Source organism: Mauremys reevesii, linkage group 2 (genome assembly GCF_016161935.1).
Source record: "Mauremys reevesii isolate NIE-2019 linkage group 2, ASM1616193v1, whole genome shotgun sequence".
NCBI lineage: Eukaryota > Metazoa > Chordata > Testudines > Geoemydidae > Mauremys > Mauremys reevesii.
This window is the reverse complement of record NC_052624.1, coordinates 136,690,860-136,711,712: the sequence shown is the minus strand read 5'-3', so window position 1 is coordinate 136,711,712 and position 20,853 is coordinate 136,690,860. Positions and strand designations below refer to the sequence as shown.

Here is a 20,853-nt window from a genome sequence, read left to right as displayed (position 1 = left end):
CTACTATTAGTCCTCCAGCTTCCCAGCTTATAACAGCATTGCTGTAAATGACAGTTACTGAAGAGATACAGCTATGGTACCTGAATGCTCTAATAAAGACTGGTAGGGCAAGATGCCAGTTTGAGAGAGTTAGGATACACTTCATTACTGGGGAGCAATTGGATCTCACGGCATACATGGAATTAACAATTCACCAGTTAATTTTCTTACATGCATACCACATCACACTTGGGGTCTCCTGAAGTTTTACTCCAAAGCATATTGTCAGTGACCTTGGGAATGGGAACACTAAGCAGGGATGATGTAAGACTGGGAAGGTTATAGTCACCCAGTCCATCTCCTACAGTGGCATAGAGATGGATGTGGTATGATCCAGCTTATTTTCAGACATTGTGCTAGCCTGTCAATCAAATCTTCTATAATACCACTAACTATTGTCAAAGAAGTTGGCTGTTAACCTGGGGCAGAACATAGCAGGAGAGCAAATGTTGTTTGTTTTTTAAATTGCCTCCATGAATATTTGGAATTGAATTTTAAGTTAAAGTTTCTGGCAACTACATACGTTACTATTGTGACTTTTACATCACCAGAACCCTAAAATGAGATAGCCAGCAACTAGGCATTATGGCTCTATTTATTTTGTTGGACACCATGTCTACAATACTATTACACTTCACACTGTTTGTAAAGCAGTATTATCTGACATTTTGTGGTCCTACCACTTTGTGCTGTGATCTCAGCTCCCATGAGCTAGGCTAGAGCAATACTTAAACAAGAGACTTTCAAATAGCTACTTGCTACAAATAACCATAATTCAGTATGCAGCTTTTCCCTGTGTGTGTATATACAAGCAATGTCCTAGCATGACATTAGAGTGAACTCTGTAGCCAAGTTCCTAATAGTTTGTGGTCATTAGAGTACCCTATTCAGCTAACTACATTTTATCCATTTAAGTGTCATAACACAGGAATTATGTTACTGGATCAGGTGGATAAGCAATTGGGTGCCTTGGTCTTTGCAAACAACCCTCATTTCTGATCTGACAAACTCACTACACCAACCTATATTACAGAGTATTTATCCATGAGGGGTAACTTGTAAGGTATCTAAAGCAGCAATTCTCAACCAGGGGTCCGAGGCCCCCTGGGGACCCGGGAGCAGGTTTCAGCGGGTCTGCCAAACAGAGCCAGCATTAGACTCATTGGGACCCAGGGCAGAAATCATAGGATTTGGGTGCTGTCTAATAGGAACAATATGGGAATTTGTAATAGCTTCTATCAAGAAGTTAGGCTGCCCTATAATAACTATGTGCATTTATATTATATATAGTATCCATATTTCTTTAGGCAATAGCTCTTTAGAACTACTTTTGAAGTATGTGTGGCTACATTTTTTTCCCCTAAAAAGCTGAGCTTGTCTTTTGCCCCCTTGTGCCCACAAACACGTCTTGTCTCCAGCACACTTACCTATCAGTATGCCGTATAAGATATTCCCACATTACAACTAGAGCTGGAGTGGGAGAGGAGTGTGGCAGGAATTGCGATCATGTGCTTTGTGACAAGAGAGCACAGAGGACTGGATGCAAATTTTATGAATAACAAAGTTCAAAAAGAATCAGTTCTGTTATTTATGTCTAAAGATCTCCTAGCCCTGGGAAATGGAAAAAAGAGCCCAGTCATGGGAGTAAAAAGTAACCATCTGGCTGCAGAGATTGTTCAGGCATCTCTGTAACAGAATCAGGTAAGACGGCTGAATACAGAAATTCACATTTTTCAGTGAAATGCATTCAGAACAGACTGAAGAAATGAATTTCAGAATTAAACAGTGTACTGTGTCTGTCTGGTTCCTTCTTGAATGCAAACTGCATACACCAGTATGCCTACAGAGTGCTTCATTTTAAGTACTGTAAGAATATTAAACATGGTGAGCAAGAAGAATGTAAAAATGTCCCATTTTATTTACTTATGGTCAAGAAATTTTCTTCTATTTGAGGATGAACACAAGGGTCAAGTGTGAGAGCTGAGAAGGCAAGATATGCATTCTGAATCTTCATATTATAGCTATTATTGTATTGTGGTAGCACCTAAGGGACCGAACTGAGATCACAGCCCTATTGTGCTGGGCACTGTGTAAATACATAGAAAGCCAACCCCTGCCCCAAATAGTTTACAATCTAATGGGACAGCAGGTGGGAGAAAGGGACTATCAATTTTCTCTGTTTTGGGGCATGGGGACGGAAGCATAAAAAATGTACATCCTGATTCTTCAGAAGCACTATTCATGTGCTTAATTTTAAGTATTTAAGTGTATTGGTTTACCGGGGGCCTAAGAGACTTGCCTAAGACCATTCAGTCTGGGGCAGAGCCAAGAAATGAACTCACATCTTCTGAGGCCCAGTCCAGTATTTTCTCAAACACTTGCTTACAACCTTTACTGTATGTATCATCATGCAGTATGGTATAGTCCCATTACTATAGTATTAGAGCACCCCACAATGTAATGTATTTATCCTGAACACCCCTGTGAGGTAGGGAATTACTATTATCCCAACTGTGAGGCACAGAGAGACTAAGTGACTTGTCTGAGGTCATACAGGAAGTCTGTGACAGACAAGGGAACTGAACCTGGGTCTCCTAAGTGAGGCAAGCTTCCTAACCACTGGGCCATCCTTCCTCTCTACCAAAATTTGAAAGCAAATAAACCCACACAACTCCTTGGAGCTTGCCAAAGAGGGGTTCTGACAGTCTAGTGAGAGTCCTGCCAGAAGTCTCAGCTATCTACATATCTGTTGACTGATTTAGTAATACTATCTTTAGCTCACTGTCTTTGGATAGCAATTTCAGCAGGAAGCATTGCTGGGTTCCATAAAAATAAATAATTGAGATTTCTATTAGCCTGTATACCACTACATATTGTTGCTTTAAAAGCTGCATTTTGTTTAAATTGTGGGTGGATTTTGTGATGAGGTATGCAGACACTAAATAAAACCTCTGACATCACTAAATAAACCCAGTTGCCCAAAATCAACACCATAAAAGTGGCTCAGCCAGAATATCAAGGGGAACACAATGTTGTAGAACATGAAATGATTTTTAGCCACTAAAGCACAAGGCTCCTGCTAACAGGTCAACGTAATGGATGAACCACAAAAGGCTGGAGTTGCTACAAATGGTGACTTGCAAAAGGACAGTGATCCCACTGAAGACATGAGTAAGAGTTTAGCAGATCAGGGCCTTATTAGGGAAATTATTCAAAAGTTAGGATGCTCACCAATTTTTTTAGGCTTTCCCCCATCCTTCATGACCATCTAGATTCCCCTCTCCTCCTATTTTACAGGGTCTACTCCCAAAAAGATTCCCGTTCTCTGACAGACCCACATCTTTCCCCCGCTCCAGCCACGGTAGCCATCTTTGCCTTTGATAGTCATTGTGACCTCTCCTTCCTCAAGTCCATGGTCCTCTTCTCCCATCTGTGCAGAGAACAATCTTCAGGGGATGTCTGTGCTCCCCCACATCCAGCTCAGCAGTATGATTATTTTTAAGGGGGATCATTTTATCCCTCACCTCCATATAGCAACAGTAATGTTTAAGTCAGAGGAGGTTACTCAGCCCTCTATGGCAGCAGGTGGACAATGACCCAGCAAACCTTGCAGACACTCTGCTGGCCCCCACTCTCAGGAAGTTAAAGCTTTGTGTGCTGTGAGACTACATGCCTCCAGTGTTTAAACTACATTCTAATTCAGCAGCAACATGGCTCCACTGTGGCTTTTTTCCCCCAATCAGATCTGCAAAGGTGGGTGTCAGTCATGGAATAGGAAGCTTATGTAGTCCTACTGTCCATTGAAAGGTTGTGTGAGCAGGCGAGATGTAGCAGCCACGTCTGGAATGCTGAATCTCTTGAGAGAAGGTTACTGGATCCATTATGTTCTGGTCTTGTTGCAGTTTTATATTGAGAACCAGCATATATTTTAAAACAGTTTATGCTTTGTATAAAAATCAATGGACAGGAGACAGTTCAGGCTTGTTTTCAATCTTTTGTGAACTTGTCTGCTCAGCCTAAGTCAAATATTTTCAACAAAGAATAGGTTTTAAAAAAGTACTATCCTGGTATGGTTTCATGGTTAACATTTGCTTCTCTTTACACTACACTATTATAGCAGCATTAGAGAATTTCAAAATGGACTGGAATTATCCTGCAAGCTGTGACTTGAATCACTAGCCCTTCTTTACAGTTAAACTGGAAGAGATTCCTCCACACCCCTAGCTCAGACCTGGTACTGTTCCAGATTTTTTGGGAGCCCAGGGAGGAGGGAGAAAGTGAGAAGGAAGAAGCTAATAATGCCATGTAATACATCTCTGGCCCCTGCAGAGGTTAAGTAAGCTGCAGTAGTCTTGAATTTGGGAATTGTGTGTCTGGCTAGAATCCCAGACTCACACTCCAAAATGAGGCTGCTACTTTGAACACATATAAAGGAGGTAGTTTCCTTAGCAACAGTATCCGATGAAAAGAAAGTGTGGCTGACAGGTAAGTACACACATGGCTTCTGAGAAAAATAGCAGTTCCCCACTGCCTAGAGTACCGTTACCGCTCCTACATGGTCAGGAAGCTTTGGACATTGGGAGGGGATTATTTTGTCTCGAGGAAAGCAAAAAAGGGCCACAGACACAGGATTAATAGACTACATTTAGTTACAATATTTACACCTCCTACAGATTGCAGTTTTGAATAGTGACAGATATTAAGCAGCAATTCAGCAGCAAAGACACATTCACTCACCGGGGCTTCTGAGGAACAGCTCTGCCAGCACACAGGAATTGCAGAGGAGATACTCCCTGCTGAGCCTAGTGCTTCCCATTCTATAGCCGCTTGGCAACAAAATGTGTTTTCAGTGACATCCTCTGAAAGCAAATACTGGTGGTGCCAGCTGGTAATTGTTTCTTCCCATCTTGCACAATTTATATGCAATATAATGTTATGCATTTTTACTACAGTATTAGTATTGATTTACCATTTAGTAAATCACTAGTTACAAATATAATCTGGGCTGTTAAAGTACACATTTCATGTAGTTCTCTCTCTCTAGGTACTTAAATGGTTCTGATGACAACAGCATCTAAAAAAATCATCTTTATTTAAAAAAATGACTATGAAGGGTCAGAAAATTGGTATATGTACGAGCAACATTCTCAAGGGAAAGCCAACTCAAATACAAGTTTTGAATTTCTTTCTGAACTCAGTCCTGGCATCATTTTTATGTCATGTGGCAGTAAATCCCCTAGTTTAGGCCCAGCTCCTGAGAGTATTTTGTCTACGTTGTTAATGAGCCTCCCTTATTAGCCATAGGTTCATGGTTCCAGTGGATTACTGCTGTTCTGGAAGGCTATGGTCATGATGAGAGAAGCAATTTCTTAGGTAGCTAGGGCTGATCCCAGGGAAGACTTTGAGTATCACCACATACCTCAGATTGGACTTTGTATTTAATAGGGAGACAGTGCATGGAGCTTTCTGGATGACTGCAGGTATGTCTACACTACGGGATTATTCCGATGTTACAGAAACCGGTTTTTTAAAACAGATTGTATAAAGTCAAGTGCACACGGCCACACTAAGCACATTAATTTGGCGGTGTGCGTCCATGTACCGAGGCTAGCGTCGATTTCCGGAGTGTTGCACTGTGGGTAGCTATCCTGTAGTTCCTGCAGTCTCCTCCGCCCATTGGAAAGACAACTCTATATACAGCCTGATTAATTCTCATGCCATTCTTGTGGTAAGCTATGCAGCACCCTCAAATTTCTTGGTTCTATTTCAGTTTTTACTATGGTTGACCCTAACCTATTGGTACTTACAATAGGTTTGGCATCATGTACATGTCAGCATTAGGATCTGCTCCCTTTATGTAGCCAATCCCCCTGGGATTGGAGACCCAAGTGGCCTTTGGCCATGCACAGACTTTCTCCTGATGCCACATTATTTCTATAGTAAGCAGAGCTTGTCCCAGTTGTGGTACTGGTATGTCTATTAAATTAATGGACCTATAGGGGGTTAGTGCTAGAATGAACAGACAGGAAATCAAAAATAGATAGTGTGTTTAAATATTTACACCACCAGAGCTACAAGAAATTGTGGTGGGGGGGAAATTATACAACACTCTGACCAAGTTTTGTCTTAATCCATCTATTGAAGATGAGAATAAAAATGGAAACAAATTAAATATAAGATTTATGAGCCTGGATTCTAATCGAGCAGTCTATTCTTATTCAGCACAGCACTTCAGCATGTTAAATCCCATTCACTACAGTTGGAGTTGGTCACAGTGCCTAAACACATGCCTAATAGGGATGGACTTAAGTACGTGGTTAAATGCCTTGTTGAAGTAGGGCCCTGGAGAGCACTACTTCCATGAGAAATGGAGACAGCCAATTCACATGCAGCCTGCTTCTTCTAAGTCAAGGTCAAATTAAGCCCTGGTTTTTGCTTCATTACAGCTTTAATAAACACGTGTAGGGTAAAAAAGCAAAATGTGGAATTTTAAAAACGGTCAACCATTAGGAAACAGGCGACTAAGGCTATTGCCTGTATTCATGTTTTGGAGGAGAGATTGGATGGGCTGTTGAAGCTTGTTGATAATACCAGTGGGCAAGTTATTTCAGATAGTAACAATCTGAAAGATTGTGAGAAACTGCAGATGGATTTTAATGCATTAGGTTGTGCAGCACAACGGCATATGTAATTTGATAAATGTGAGGTAACATGCATTGGCAAAAATAGCCTAAATTCCCAAAACACACCAATGGTCTGAGAAATTATAGGATTCTCTCAGTGGGGGAAAAATACATAGGAGCTGAATGAAGATTAGGTTGACATAATGTGCAGCAGTAATTTAATAAAACAAGGTGGATGAGTGGGAGCATTCTAGGTGGGATAGCAAATAATTCCGTTTACATCAAAGGGGAAGGGAGTTCACCAACATTCAGTGCACTGTTCACGTTCCACTTTCAACTTCTCAGATCTAGGTCCGATTTTTAAAAGTCCACAGAAAACAAAGATTGTTAGTGGAAATTAGGTTTGACAGATTGCAGAAACTAATCAATTCTGAGCCTGATTCTCCCTTTCACTAAACACAGTTACAAATCAGGAATAATTTCACAGAAGCTAAAGTTACAGTAGTATAAAAATGTGAGAAGAGAATCCAGCCTTCTGTATTTTTCACGAAGAGCCAAGTGCTGGATGGCAATTGATTTAGGAATTTAAAATTTGTGAAGTGTTGTGGAAAAAAATTATATACATATTTACCATTTCTCCTAATGAAACCAAGGGGTCATTTTACATGGAAAGGTAAGCTTTAGAACAAATATAAAATAGTTCCTTCACACATTTTAGAGTGAAGGTCATATACTTTGACTACATTTTAACAAGACCTGGCTCATTTTATGATATGTATCGCTGGCCCTACTGCAAATAATGTAAGGGTTACCAAATCTCATGTTTCAAGGAAGGGATTTTTGTATATTGGTGCCTACCAGAATAGTTGCATTAGGAATGGAGGTATAGGGGGGACTCCTGAAGAATTATGTATTGGGTACTACTACTGACAAATTGGCCTTGATAGACCCATATTCTGATCTTATGTGTTAAATCCTTTGAGATGCGGTAATCTGATCATGTCCGTCACAACTTGTCAGCCCATATTTATTGGCTGTAGGAGACACTTTCAATGAGAGCTTGATAGTCAAAGTTAGTTCCATCACCAGAAACTGTATGCAGTGGTGTTTCTGAACCTTCGGAGCCTAACCTAGAAATGAAACCAAAGTGCTACCCACCGAGTCATACCTGGCAATCTAAAGGGGGGGTGGGGAGGAGGAGGAGGAGGAGAGAAATGGGTAGAATTTCACAGCTGCTAGGACTCCATGAAAGTCAGGGTGGTCAGGAGAACTTCCTCACCTCTCATCTTACCATTGCTACCATGCCTCTGCTCTACCCCCCAAACCCATCACAGTGGTACTCCCCTAATCAGATCTGTGGAAAGGGACGTTCATACTTCTAAAGGCTCCCGAGCTGGCCTCAGCCTCTTCAACCACTAAAACACTAAAACTCAGCATTGAGTGGGCAGGGAAAGAGGAAAGAAGTGACAACCCAATTCCACAGCTGGCACTTCACCCAGCATCTCCACATCCAGTCCAAATACAACAGCAGCACCCAGTAGCTGCCTCCAGCTCACCATTAGCCCCACACCACATCAGCACCAGCACTCTGAAACCTCCCTTTTCCCCCATGGATTGGCTGTGGTAGACTATAGGATGGCTTTGGCCATTTGGTAGGTTGCAGACTAAAAAGGCCAACTCCTAGCACATTTGGTTATACATAGGTTCAAATTAATTAAAGAGATCCACACACAAGAAAGGGCACTTGTGCTGTCCACCTACATTTATGTGAGAAATTACAGTTGCATACACAACTCATTTGAGCATTCAGATTGCTCATGAGCGCCCTGACTTTCAACTTGCTCTCACTTTCATAAGTGCAGTATTGCAACTGTGAATAAGTATACCCACAAGTTTGTGCCTGCTTTGCATGGTGAGTACAAATACTAAAAGACGTCAAACATAACTTCAGTTGATCCTACCAAATACAAAATTAGAAGGAATTCTGTTTATGGGTGATTTTCCATGTAAATCAGACCATATGCCTAGATGTCAGATATGTTCATGCATTGTGTAATTGGTTGTGCATATGTATACAGGCTTTCACATGTGCGCCTCAAGTTTTTTTTATCTCCTACCGTGCCAATAAGTCCATCAGTATCTATAGTAGCTCCCCCTCTGCATTAAGTGCTGCACATCAGCTACTTGTTCTTTACACTACTTGGCTTCATTATAGATAGGATTGTTGTTAAAGGACTCAAGAGGCCCTTTTTGTAGCTAAACCACCTCACATTTTAGGGAATTTGCACACCTCACCTAATGTTCTGAATCAACCCAAATCACTATTGGAAAAGGTAGAAGCAGCCAGTGAAGAGCAATTTCCATTTTGAGATTAACAAACCACCATTCTGCAACACCGCGCAGCCACCCTGTGGATATGGCTGGCGAATGTTGCCCTACATTACTGGATTTTCCTTGCATACGTATTTTTGTCCCTGGGCATAGCTGTCCTTGATAGAAACAACTGCTGGTATGTGTAATGACAGTGTCACATGAAATATGTACAGTATATTGAATAACTGTTTCCCTTAAGATTCAACTCTATTTGCAGTAGATATTATTCCTCACCTTTAATTTGGTCTTTATCGGCATCACCGTGTGCCGTTATATTTGACTTTGCTTGCTTCAATACTTTAACAACATTTAGGAAATGTATTCTTGTCTGAATAAATAAGTGTGCTAAGAGCATCTATTAAGTACTGATATCCCCAGGGTCTGGACCAATTTTTTCCCTTCTATTTCTTGCCTGGTGAATGTGAGTTATAAGCACTGTCTAAATCATATAGCAGAGAGAAAAAATGGTTGCCTTAGTAACAAGGCAGACCCAATCAACTGCATAGGCTCCCTTGAGACAATCTAATTTGTGCAGCAGAGAGGCTAGAACAGGTGGCTAAATTAGTATGCTAGACAGCCTCAAAATATTATACATATATAGATAAAAATACATACAACCGTATACACAAAATTTAATCTATGATGTACACTTACACACCAATACTCCTCTTTCAGCAATGCATTTTAAGAAAGTAAATAGTATCCTGTGCCCTTGTGACTCAAAGACCCAACAGCAATGGAAATACTGCATTTCCACTGCAACAGCAGACAAAGCAGGGGAGAAATCACGGCTGGTTCAGACAACACTGCCAAATCTGCAATCATTGATGGGCGGGACCTCCTCCCAGCAGGGACAGGTTGAAAAGCTAGCATGATGTTTACTGCTCCAGCCCCACTGCCACATGATGTGCTGCGTCATGCTGTCAGTATGATCTGTTGTGATGTTGTGCTAATTCCCCAAGGTGCTCAAATTCTCCTCTTCTTTCATGACCCTTTTTAGGACATATCACCAGCTTTTTTCCTCTCCAGCCATTTTTCCTAATGTACATCACAAACTGTCAGAGCAGATCTGGACATATTTTCTATTCTCCTTACTCCTGTTGGGGCGGGGGTCAGCTCCAGCATTGTGGCATAGGAATTTGGGGGATACAGGAGATCACATGCTGACTTCTAGACCTTGTATCCCAGCGTCCCAATCTTCTAGCTGGCAGGGGAGTCCAGATTTGCTTAAACCCATCCTGGGAGAAGCCAAGCATGGGAACACAGAGCCTTCTGCATACTTCATGGCTGCAGAGTTTAGGGAAATGATGTGTAGAGCAAAGCCCTGCGACACACATTGTTTGGTCCAAAATTTGATTTATGCTACTATCTCTCAGTACTGGCATCTTAATTTTCTAAAAAACTCATTAACATAAATAATGAGAACAACAAAAAAACCCAAAAAACACTACACTGTGGGCTGGATTGTGACTTTCAGCACAGCCCTGAGCAAGATGTGCTGACCCAGGAGCTACTGTGACCGGAACACATGTTGAGCAACAGTTCTTCCCCTCTTCCCTCCTAGGCAGATGGAATTTACTGCTGGCCTATATCAGCAGTAAATTCCAACCTTTACCACACATGAGCTCAATTACACTAGCCAGCAAGCCATTCTCTCCCCTCCTCATGCAGCTGCTTCCAGGAAGGAGTAAGTGAGTGATTAGGGACTGATACATTTGGGTAGAGGTTAAGGAGGGCTCATATTCCCCTGTGTAGATGTGTAATCCAAGTTAAAATCTAGGTCTATGGAAAGAGGAAGGGAAACTGTTAACTACACAGTCAGTGCCTTTCCTTTCAATGGATAAACCTTGCTTTAAAAAGGTTCAGAATTGAATTTTCATGTCAATACTAGGATGCCTAGTAAGATTTCTAGTGTCCTCTTGTTTTGGATTAGTTGAAACAATCATGATAGCTTCTTACACTATTAGTACATCAGATTCCATACCTGACTGAAAAACCTCAAATCTAGCCAGAAAGTAGAGAATAAAGCTGTGTTGAACTCTTGTGACAAAACTCCAAATCAAGTGAAACTTGGCCTAGGTTTGCCAAAAAACTTTCACTGAGGTTAGCACAAGTTTTGAGTGGCCAAGTTTTGACTGTATGTGTCATTTTTTTGCTTTCAGACAAAAGCCATAACCAAACTTCTCTAGCACAACTCCACTGAACAGGGGCATAACAATGTTTGGGTGGATTCCCAAGCTCAGAATCAAAGTGGCCCACCCCCATAAACTTCCCCTTAAACAGTCCTTCTACTTATACTGTCTTGGGCCCTCAGCTCACCACCTCCATCACAAGCCTACAGTGGTATGGCTCCTCTTCCCTCTTTGCATAGCCACATTTACTGGTCACCAGCAAGACGGGCTGCAGCTCTCTGCTATACCTCTGTTGTGCAACAACCCCTTGTGCTGCTCCCACAGCTCCAAAGGGTGCTGATTGACCCAAGTGGAGCCAGTTGGCAGATGGATAGGTGGACAGCTTCCAAGTACTTGCCGGTCACTTCTCAACTCCCTAGCAGCAAGTGGAGCATCTTCAGTGAAAATGGAAACTTGGCACGGCAAAGAGGGAAGAGAGATGCCATCTGTTGAACCTGCTCTGCCCCCCCCATGCCCTCCTCATCACAGGTTAGACAGTTGTAGAGGCATCCCTTTGGAGCCAGAATATCTCTGCAGTAGCAACTCCTGCAGGGACCTCTGGAATCAGTGGTAGTTACATCATGCCTTTGAAGTCAGTCTAGTTACACCAGAGATGAATTTGCCTCCAGTGTTCAGAGTAACATGTGGTGAATATATGTAAACATCCACTGTGAACCAGGACCAGAGAGGTTCACAAAATATAAAGAAAAATCTCTTTGGACCTCAGGTGTTTGGGTTAGTTCTTACCTTAGCTGACATGGCTATATGCCCCCCTCCCTTCATCACAGTGATCTGAGCACCTCAGTCTTTAATGATATCCTCATGACAGCCCTATGAGACAGTACACTCACCTATTATCCCCATTTTACAGGAGGAGAATTAAGGCAGATAGATTAAATGACATGTCCAAAAATCACACAGCAAGTCTGAGACAAAGCTGGGAACTGAACCCAGTTCTCCCAAGACCCAAGCTAGAACCCTAACCACTACCTCTCACAGCACTTTATTTGCATTTGTAATAGCTTCATCCACTATTAGCAGAGCCCAACTATAAAGAAGTTTCCCACTGGCATTATACTGGCCAGCACCTGGTGTCCTTGCTCAGGCAGAATTTCCACTGATGATATTTTGAAACTGTAGAGGAGTTGCCTGGCCCCTTGTGCCCAAGGTGCTTCTGCTCTGCCATGCCCCCTCTTCTCACAATTCTAGGCCTTTTCCCTTTACAGAGACTCCACACACTTCCTTATCCAATCATGACCCTGCTACAGGTCTGAGTTTATTCAGACAATAATTCAAAAGCAAAAAAAGTCAGAGTTCCACAAATCTGTTCCCAGGCATGGCTCTTACCTGAGAGCCTGGGTTTGGCTTGTCACTGTTCTGCTCAGAGTCAGCTCCCCCAAACAACTGCTTTGGCTCTTTTATAAGGAACTAGCTACTTGCAGTTCCCCACCTGTGCCAGGTGTCTCTGGTTAGCTCACTTAGCAAGCCTGCTCCAGGCTTCAAGTCTCTTGAAGGCAGCTGGCTCCCTCATATCCTCTTACTCCCTTTGCTCTCTCACAGAAAGGATTAGGAGTTGGCCACTTCAACCACGGACACTGTTGGATACAAAGTTCTGTTTAATCCAATGAAATGTTAATGGAATTCCTTCAGTTGTGCACTGTTCCCATCAAGAATACCAGTGGAATAACGTGCCATCCATATCATGCAAAATCCCAGCAAAATGTTCTGAATATTTATTACAAAGCAAATCTTAGTAGGCAACATCTCTTTGAAATAAATGGCATTTGTGTATGCGTGCATCCAATTGATACAGCACCTCAGATATAATGCAGCATCTGCCGTGTAATGTGGAAAGCAATGCATATAAACCACTAAAAAATAGCTGGTATTCATTTGCGGCTGATGCATTTTGAAACTTAAATCTCAGTTTCACACACACACGCGCGCACACACACACCCCTAACATATCTAATGAACTCATCCTATGCCTGTTAATCCATGACTTTCATAAGCATAGAGTCAAAGGCATTTAGGTAAACCACGTATATCTTCTGTCACTTGAGCTTTTAACAAATATGCTAAATACACCCTTCTGAATAGGTGTTGCAACTGTACTGGTGATTCAGTTGATGGTTCTCTTCTCATCCCCTCCCCCTCTAACCTATACTAAACTATTGCCCCACAATGGTAGTAAGGGATGCTGCTGGAATTGTGTATTTTGGAATAGATATAGAATCGAAGGACCTGATTTTGCACACTGCCTTGCACCTTGTTTACTTATTTACACTAATGCAAAGTGAGTGTAAAATGTTACCACTCAGATGTTAAGGATTCCCCCAGCAGAGAGGAAGCCCCAAGTAATACAGCCAGTGCAGCCAGTTTAAGCCCTCCCTTAAACATCCCACTGGTATAGGGGGCATGGCAGGGAAGGTGTGGCAGGAGTGCTGCTGTACTGTGTCCCTCAGCCAGTGTAACATCCCAGATCAGACCTGGGCTGGTCAGGTGTAACAAACCCACTTTTGCCCTCAACTTAGTTTCTGCACAGAGAAGAATTCATCAGACCAAAGGATTAAGTACCCTGTGTGTTTGTGGAGAGAGACCTGCACAGGTACAAATATTTGTATATCTATAATACACACTTATCACTAATAGTAAATACAAAATATGTATGTCTCATGATCGCTAGCTCTGTTCCTCGTTTTCAGTAGACCTATTTAAAGACCAGCTCCCTAATACCATCATTACAAGCACCAAGACATTTTCAGCTGACTGAATTTATACAGTGAATGAAAAAAAAATATGGGAGCGAGTCTGTTGGAAAACAGAAGGCTAGGGTATTAATTGAACAGTACCTTTCCATCACTGTGAGGGAAATTGCTGTAATGAACAAATGCATTATGGTCATTTCTCTGTGTTCTCAGGGCTGATTCAGAACACCCAGCTGAGAAGGCAGCTGTGCTGAGCAAGTCACTGGTGAGCACTGCAGGAGTCCTGTATTCTAATGCTACTCAAAGAAATTAATGCTTTCTGTTGTCATTAGCAATGCCAGCAATATGTTTTCTTCCATAGTAGCACAAAAATTGGACTGGTTTGGCCTTTAAAGATTTGAAAAGCCTATTTTTGTTTATTTATTTGCAGCTCACACTAAAGACCAGGCACTGGCTAGATTTCAGCAATTCAGTTTTGAGGAGAGATTTTATTAAACCTAATGCTCTAGAGAGAAATGGTAATGGAATTAAATAGTTTACAGTATTGCAATGCTACTTGTACCAATCACTACATTTAAGTTTGCAAAAACATTTCCTGTAACACAATGTTTTCACACTCCACACTTCCTGACACATTCCCTTTTTTTGGGATGTCAATTTTCAATTCTGTGTTTAAGCTGTGACCAAAGGTGAAATTTGGTGGTTGGTGTGGTTTGTTTTTTGAAGGTTTGAAGAAAAATCCTTCAGCCATTTGTGTGTGTGTGTGTGTGTGTATATATATATATATATAAAATTGATGCTCTATCCCTCCTGGATGAACTCAGACATCAGCTAGAGTTTGGGATGATGTGACCAGAGAGAAATTTGGGTTATACACACTTTAAATCACAGGAACAACTGAAAATTGGCTAAAATTGAATTATCTGACATTGTATGCAAACCATATGCATTAGGAAGTAGATGATTTACTAAATCTGGAAAACAAATATAAATCTGGACAAAGATTTTTAATTGCTTTCCCATTAATCAACAAAAATCAAAATAGCATCCTGCCCCTTTAAACTAACCAAACTTCTCCAAACAGGGATACAAGAAGAGGAAAAGCGTTAGACATCTCAGGCTACCAGAGAGTGCTAGGGCATACTCCAGTTCAGGGCTCACAGCCTGAGCGGCCTTTGCTTCCATCCAGAGCCTCTCTCTCTCTACTTCCATTTGAAGATGATTGGGAGACACTCACCTTACCCTACCATCTTGCAGATCCTGGCATTAAGGGCAGGCAGCCATGGTCCCTTGGTAGAGAAGCTGCCTGCCAGGAGGTTATTAGTGGCCCCAGTAAGACAGTCTTAGTGGAGAGAAGGGGGCAAACCAGACTTCACAGGAAGTCAAGGCACTGGGAACAGACAGCTCAGTCAAGGAGTTTGAATTAGGGCTGCGCAAAGGATTCAGGGGGCCTGGGGCAAAGCGGAGGAGCTGCGGCGCTTGTACTTACCCAGCGGCAGTCCGGGTCTTCGGCAGCATTTCGGCGGCAGGGGGCCCTTCAGTCGCTCCGCATCTTCGGCAGCACTGAAAGGCCCCACGCCGCCGAAGACCCGGAGCAACTGAAGGGCCCCCCACCGCTGAAATGCTGCCGAAGACCCAGAGCAACTGAAGGGCCCCCCCACCGCTGAAATGCTGCTAAAGACCCGGACCGCCGCTGGGCCAGGGCTTGCGGGGCCCCTGCGGGGCCTGGGGCAAATTGCCCCACTTGCCCCTTGCCCCTCCCCCCGGGCAGCCCTGGTTTGAATGTGAAAGAAAAATGCTGCTGCTGCTAGACCGGCAGGAGAGGTCAAGAGGGCTCCTTAGTATTAAAAAAAGATTATGGGAGATTTCAGGGCAAAGGAACCAGAACCAAAGGCAAAGGGGATGCAGAACAAAAGAGCCACTGAGATCAGGGAATGGGCAAGAATACAAGGTGTGATGGAAGTAAGGAGTTGAGCAAATTTACATACTGCAGTCCAACATAATGAAACACACACAGAGCTGGGAGGAGAACCCTGGTCTACGAACTCCAAACGCAGACCTCTATTTGTTGAGCTACAGACCTCCTTGTGAGAATAGGAGTGCCACTAAAGGGCAAATACATTCATACAAAAATGAGCATACTAGGTAAGTCCCCCATATAAAACAATGCATCTGAGGTTTGCAGCAGGAGTGAATATCCTCTAATTTCCCCTTATCCCACCTCCCACATTGTCAGTGGCCTTCAGCGTTCAGTCTGTGGTTTCTTCCTCTATAGCTTATCCCTGAATTTCTTCATGCAATCGCATTGTTCTAAATATGTCCTGTGCTGACTTCTCTAATAAGTTCCTGAATCAAAACTGTTCATATTAACTTTAACATCTTCCAGTAACATTAACTGACAGCTGAGTGATCATAAGGACCAAACGCCAATAGACACTCCATTCACAGACAGGATATACAATATTCAGCAACAATCCAGTCCCCTGAAAACAACTTAAACCTATTTGTAGCTGATTCTCATATCTCATTAACAAGCACTTCTTTTGTTAAGAATAAAATCTAATTTGTTTAACTTTATATCCACGTAATATCCCATAAAGCAGAGCCTGCTCTTAGCTCAGGCAAGCAGTTCTCCATCTGCAAATGTTACTCCTGAGGGCATTGTGTACCAAAACAAAAAAATTCTGTGCCAAAAAAAATAAATCTGGGCACAATATTTAAAAAATCTGCAAAATTCTGCAAGTTTTATTTGTCAATAAATAAATGTAGAGTCTCCAGCATGGCTGTGGGGAGCACAGGCCACTGGCTGCACAAAGGTGGGAGATCACCCTGCAGTCCCCCAGCCCGGGGGGACAGACTCAGTGGTCAGGCTGCACCCGACCCTGACACAGCACAAGGCCTGGGCCTGCCCCCAGAAACACCCTGAGGCCCTGCCCCTCTGTGCCAGGCACACCAGGTGTGGAGCTGGCAGTCTCAACCAGGCAGGATCCAACCAGGAGGGGCTAAGTGCATGGGCGGCAAGTTATATACCCATGTGGTGCCCGGGCACCAGCAATATTCAGAGCCCAGGGGCCCAGCTCCACCAATGTTTGGGGCCAGGTCTCCCCCCCGGCCCCACCTGCTGCCCCACCCCCCGTGCCTCCCCCAAGTGTCCCCCGGCCTCCCGCTTGCTGGCCCCGTGCACGTCCCTGGGCCCCGAAGGGAGCAGAGTGTCCCTGCCTCTTCCATGCAGCCTCCCTGCAGCAATTGCTGCCGCAGGGTCCTAGTGCCCCCTTCTCCACTGCCAGGGCAGATTGACTCTGAGCCTGCCCTTCCTCCTCAGACCCTTCCCTTTTCCGGCAGGACCCTCCACCAGCACAGCCCCCTTCTTCCCCCCAGTCACCGCTCCTGCCCCATGCTGGGCAAGGAGGCAGCCCCAACCCCCACCCCCAGTGAGGCTACAGTCAGGGGCAACAACAGTGGAGGAGGCGCATGCAGCATCCCCTGGCACCCACCACGCGGGAGGCGAGGGAGATTCCTGGACCTGAGAGGGGCACTGGGAGCACATGCAGGGACACTGGTGGGGGTGAGTGTGCTGCTGGGGGGGCAGGAAGGAGGGGCGGGAAAGGGGGGCTCCTCCCCCAGAGCTTGCTGCTGCTGGCAGGGAAAGGGCTGGGATGAGTCCTCCTCTCTGGCCCCTATCCTAGAGCAGCCTGCCTGCACCCCAAACTCATCCCCAGCCTTGCCCCACCCCAGAGCCCCCAGCCAGAGCTTTCACACACACCCCCCACACCCTAACCCTCTGCCCCAGCCCTGAGCCCCTCCAACTCTCTAAACCCCTCATCTCCAGCCCCAGGCAGAGCCCTCACACACCCCTGCACCCCAACCCTCTGCCCCAGCCCTGAGCCCCTCCCACACCCCAAACCCCTCATCTCCAGCCCCAGGCAGAGCCCTCACACCCCCCTGCACTCCCACACCCCAAACCCCTCATCTCCAGCCCCAGGCAGAGCCCTCACACCCCCCTGCACCCCAACCCTCAGCCCCTCCCACACCCCAAACCCCTCATCCCCAGCCAGAGCCCTCATCCCCCTGCACCCTGTCTGCCCCAACCCTGAGCTCCCTCCTGCATCATGAACCCCTCATCCCCAGCCCCACCCCACAGCCCTCACCCCACCCCTCTGCCATAGCCCTGAGCCCCCTCCCACACCCCAAACCTCTCATCCTCAGCCCCACCCCAAACCCAGCCCCACCCCTGCACCCCCTCCCTCACCCAAACTCCCTCCCAGCACCTGCACCCCAGACCTCCTCCCAGAGCCTTGGGCAGGTGGGGGGTGGAGTTTTGGGAGGGCAGAGTTTGGGCGGGGGTGGGTTCTGGGCACCACCAAAATTTCTACAAACCTGCCGCCCAGGGCTAAGTGTGGGGGGATTCAGGTGTGGGGTAAGAGGATTCTGTGTGGGACAATCTGGGTGCAGGCAGCTCAGTGGGGGCGGAACTTGGTAGGAGGAGATCTGGATGCACAGAGGCTTGTTGGAGGGGTTCCAGGTGCAGGGGAAATGGGACTTTGCAGGGGCTTCCAGGTGAAGGTGGTTGGGGCTCAGCGGAGGTGGCTGGGGAAGTCTGGGTGCAGTTAGTTGGAGGTCAGTGGCATAGGGCTCAGACGTGAGGGCTCAGGGTGGTATAGGGGGTGGGGCATCAGGATGGGGGTTTGAGTGCAGGTAGCTCAGTGGGGTGTGGTCTGAGTGCAGCAGGGGGCATCCAGAGGCAGGGGGTGAGGTTCAGTGGGGTGGGTTTGGGTATGGAGGGCTCGGGGGGTTCTGGATGTACCCGGTGAGGCTAGGCAGAGGTATCTGGGTTTGGAAGGTCTGGATGGACGGTGGTTAGGTAGATGGTGGAGCAGTTCCCCATATAGTGACCCCTCACCCCACAGCTGAGGAGCAGTGTGGGGAGGAAGCTGGGGAGTTTGCTGAGCTTCCTGCAGTTGGGGAGGTTTCTGGGGGTGGATCTGACACAGCCCCAGCCACTCCTTGCAGAGGAAGACCTGTCCTCTCCTGCCTCCAGCCCAGCCAGGACTAGCAGCTCAGGGTAGGAGCCACTGGCTGGAGTGTTCCCAGCCCTGCAGAGATTTACCTCTCTGCCAGCTGCTCTGGGTGCCTGAAACAATGTACCTGTGCTGCTAGGGATGGTGAGTGTGTGCTTTTGCCGCTTCACTTTGCTTCCCTCTCAGAAAGTTATTTTTCAATGGGGAAGCAAATAAATCTGCAGGGGACATGAATTCTGCACATGCGGCCTGGTACAGAATTCCCCCAGGAGTAAAATGTCTCTCTCTCCCAGAATGTACTTCTGTCATCTCAAACTCAACATATGTACTCTCTCTACATCCTTCCTACCTTATTTCTCATGGTAGAAAGTACTACCAGGCTTCTGGTTTCCCTGGCATGCAACCTCCCTTCATCCTCAATTCTTCCCATTTACCTCTCACATCTAGACCACTGGCTAATCTTATTTCTTCCACAATATTTACCAAATCTGTCCCATCCTCTCCGTCACTACCACCAAATCTGTTGTCCTTGCCTTGGTAATCTTCACTCATGAATTACTGCAAACCCCATCTCTCTGGCCTCCGTGAACGTGCCTCGCACCCCACCCATCTAATCACCATCCTCTGCCTGGTCTGACCTCATCCCATTCGCAAACTTCTTCACTTTCTCCACATCAAATGGAAACTTACTTTTCTTGTCTTCAAGGCACTACATAGAGCTGACTTTCTCTGCATCTCCAGCCACACCTACACTTGCCCTGTTTCTGTCCCAATTCTGCTTCTTGTCACAGTTCCTTTGCATCTATCTCCTGCTGGTGCCCACATTTCTCCCACATCTAGAACAACCTCCTTGATCACATATATTATACAAACTTCACAGTTCTCCTGCAGTGCCTTCATCATACCTCATCACTGATTCCCCATTGCTGGCTCGCACTCCTAAGACAGTTTAAATACTGTATTTTAAAAAAAATAAGAACAGAACTAAAATCCCTTTAGGTCATGAGTTTCATTTTTCCAGTGGAATGTAACTAGGGGGAGGACCTAGCCATGGAGTGTCATGGACATAGTATACAGCATGCAAAAAACTAGACTGGATATTAGCATATGAAGTTTAACACTATCAGGCTTTTGTGCAGAAATGGAAACGTTTTGAATCTTGCCTTCAAGTCCTATCTACATTCTAATATTTATTTCTGCTGTAGTAATACCTAAGGACACCAAACAGGCATAAGGGGCACTGTATAAACATAATGCAGACAGTCTCTACCCCAAAACTTGATTCAGCATTTGGACAATACACAAGAGATCGGGGACAGGGGAGGGGAACAAATAGGAAGGAGTAGTGGAGGAGATGGTAATGGCAGACAAGCGTGTGCATTAGTAGTCATTGGTATAAGTTTATGAGTAGTATAATTGAATATGCCATGAACAAACAGGCAGTATTTTAAGACTGTTTTATTGTTAAATGAATGCAATGATTGTTTCCATGCAGCTGCAGTTAAAAATAGTGTGCCTTGTGCTCTGGAAATGTCCCTTAAAATAATTAGATAGGACAGTACTGGACAACACAATTACTACAGTCGCTGGCTGCAGGATTTGACTGATGCTATAAGCCTGGCATAAGTCACAAACGTGTCACAATTCATAACTTTGAAAGCTGGTGTGATATATTTTTATCTCAGTGTAATCTTCTAAATCAAGGCAAGAGCCATCGCTCAATACTCTGAAGCTACACTGTTTCACCTCTAGCTTAAGCTTACTTCAACTAAGGAGGAAAGGTGGCGGCAATAGTGAGCAATTGGAATGAAATTAAAGTCACCTGAATAAAACCTGTAAGAAGCCTTATGCAAGTAGGAGGGGGAGGTTTAGCGATGTGAACGTGGGCCTTTCATTTGTCCTAATATTGTGTCATATGAAG

General features: G+C 44.8%; 1 long non-coding RNA gene across 1 annotated transcript in view; it reads right to left on the bottom strand.

Moving 5' to 3' along the window:
* LOC120399116 overlaps positions 1 to 12,777 on the bottom strand; it is a 28,129-nt gene extending 15,352 nt beyond the window's left edge. Inside the window, exon 1 of the long non-coding RNA XR_005594967.1 lies at positions 12,657 to 12,777. This is a non-coding gene — a long non-coding RNA (uncharacterized LOC120399116). The remainder of the gene's footprint in view (positions 1 to 12,656) is intronic.
* Between the last annotated feature and the right edge of the window lie 8,076 nt (positions 12,778 to 20,853).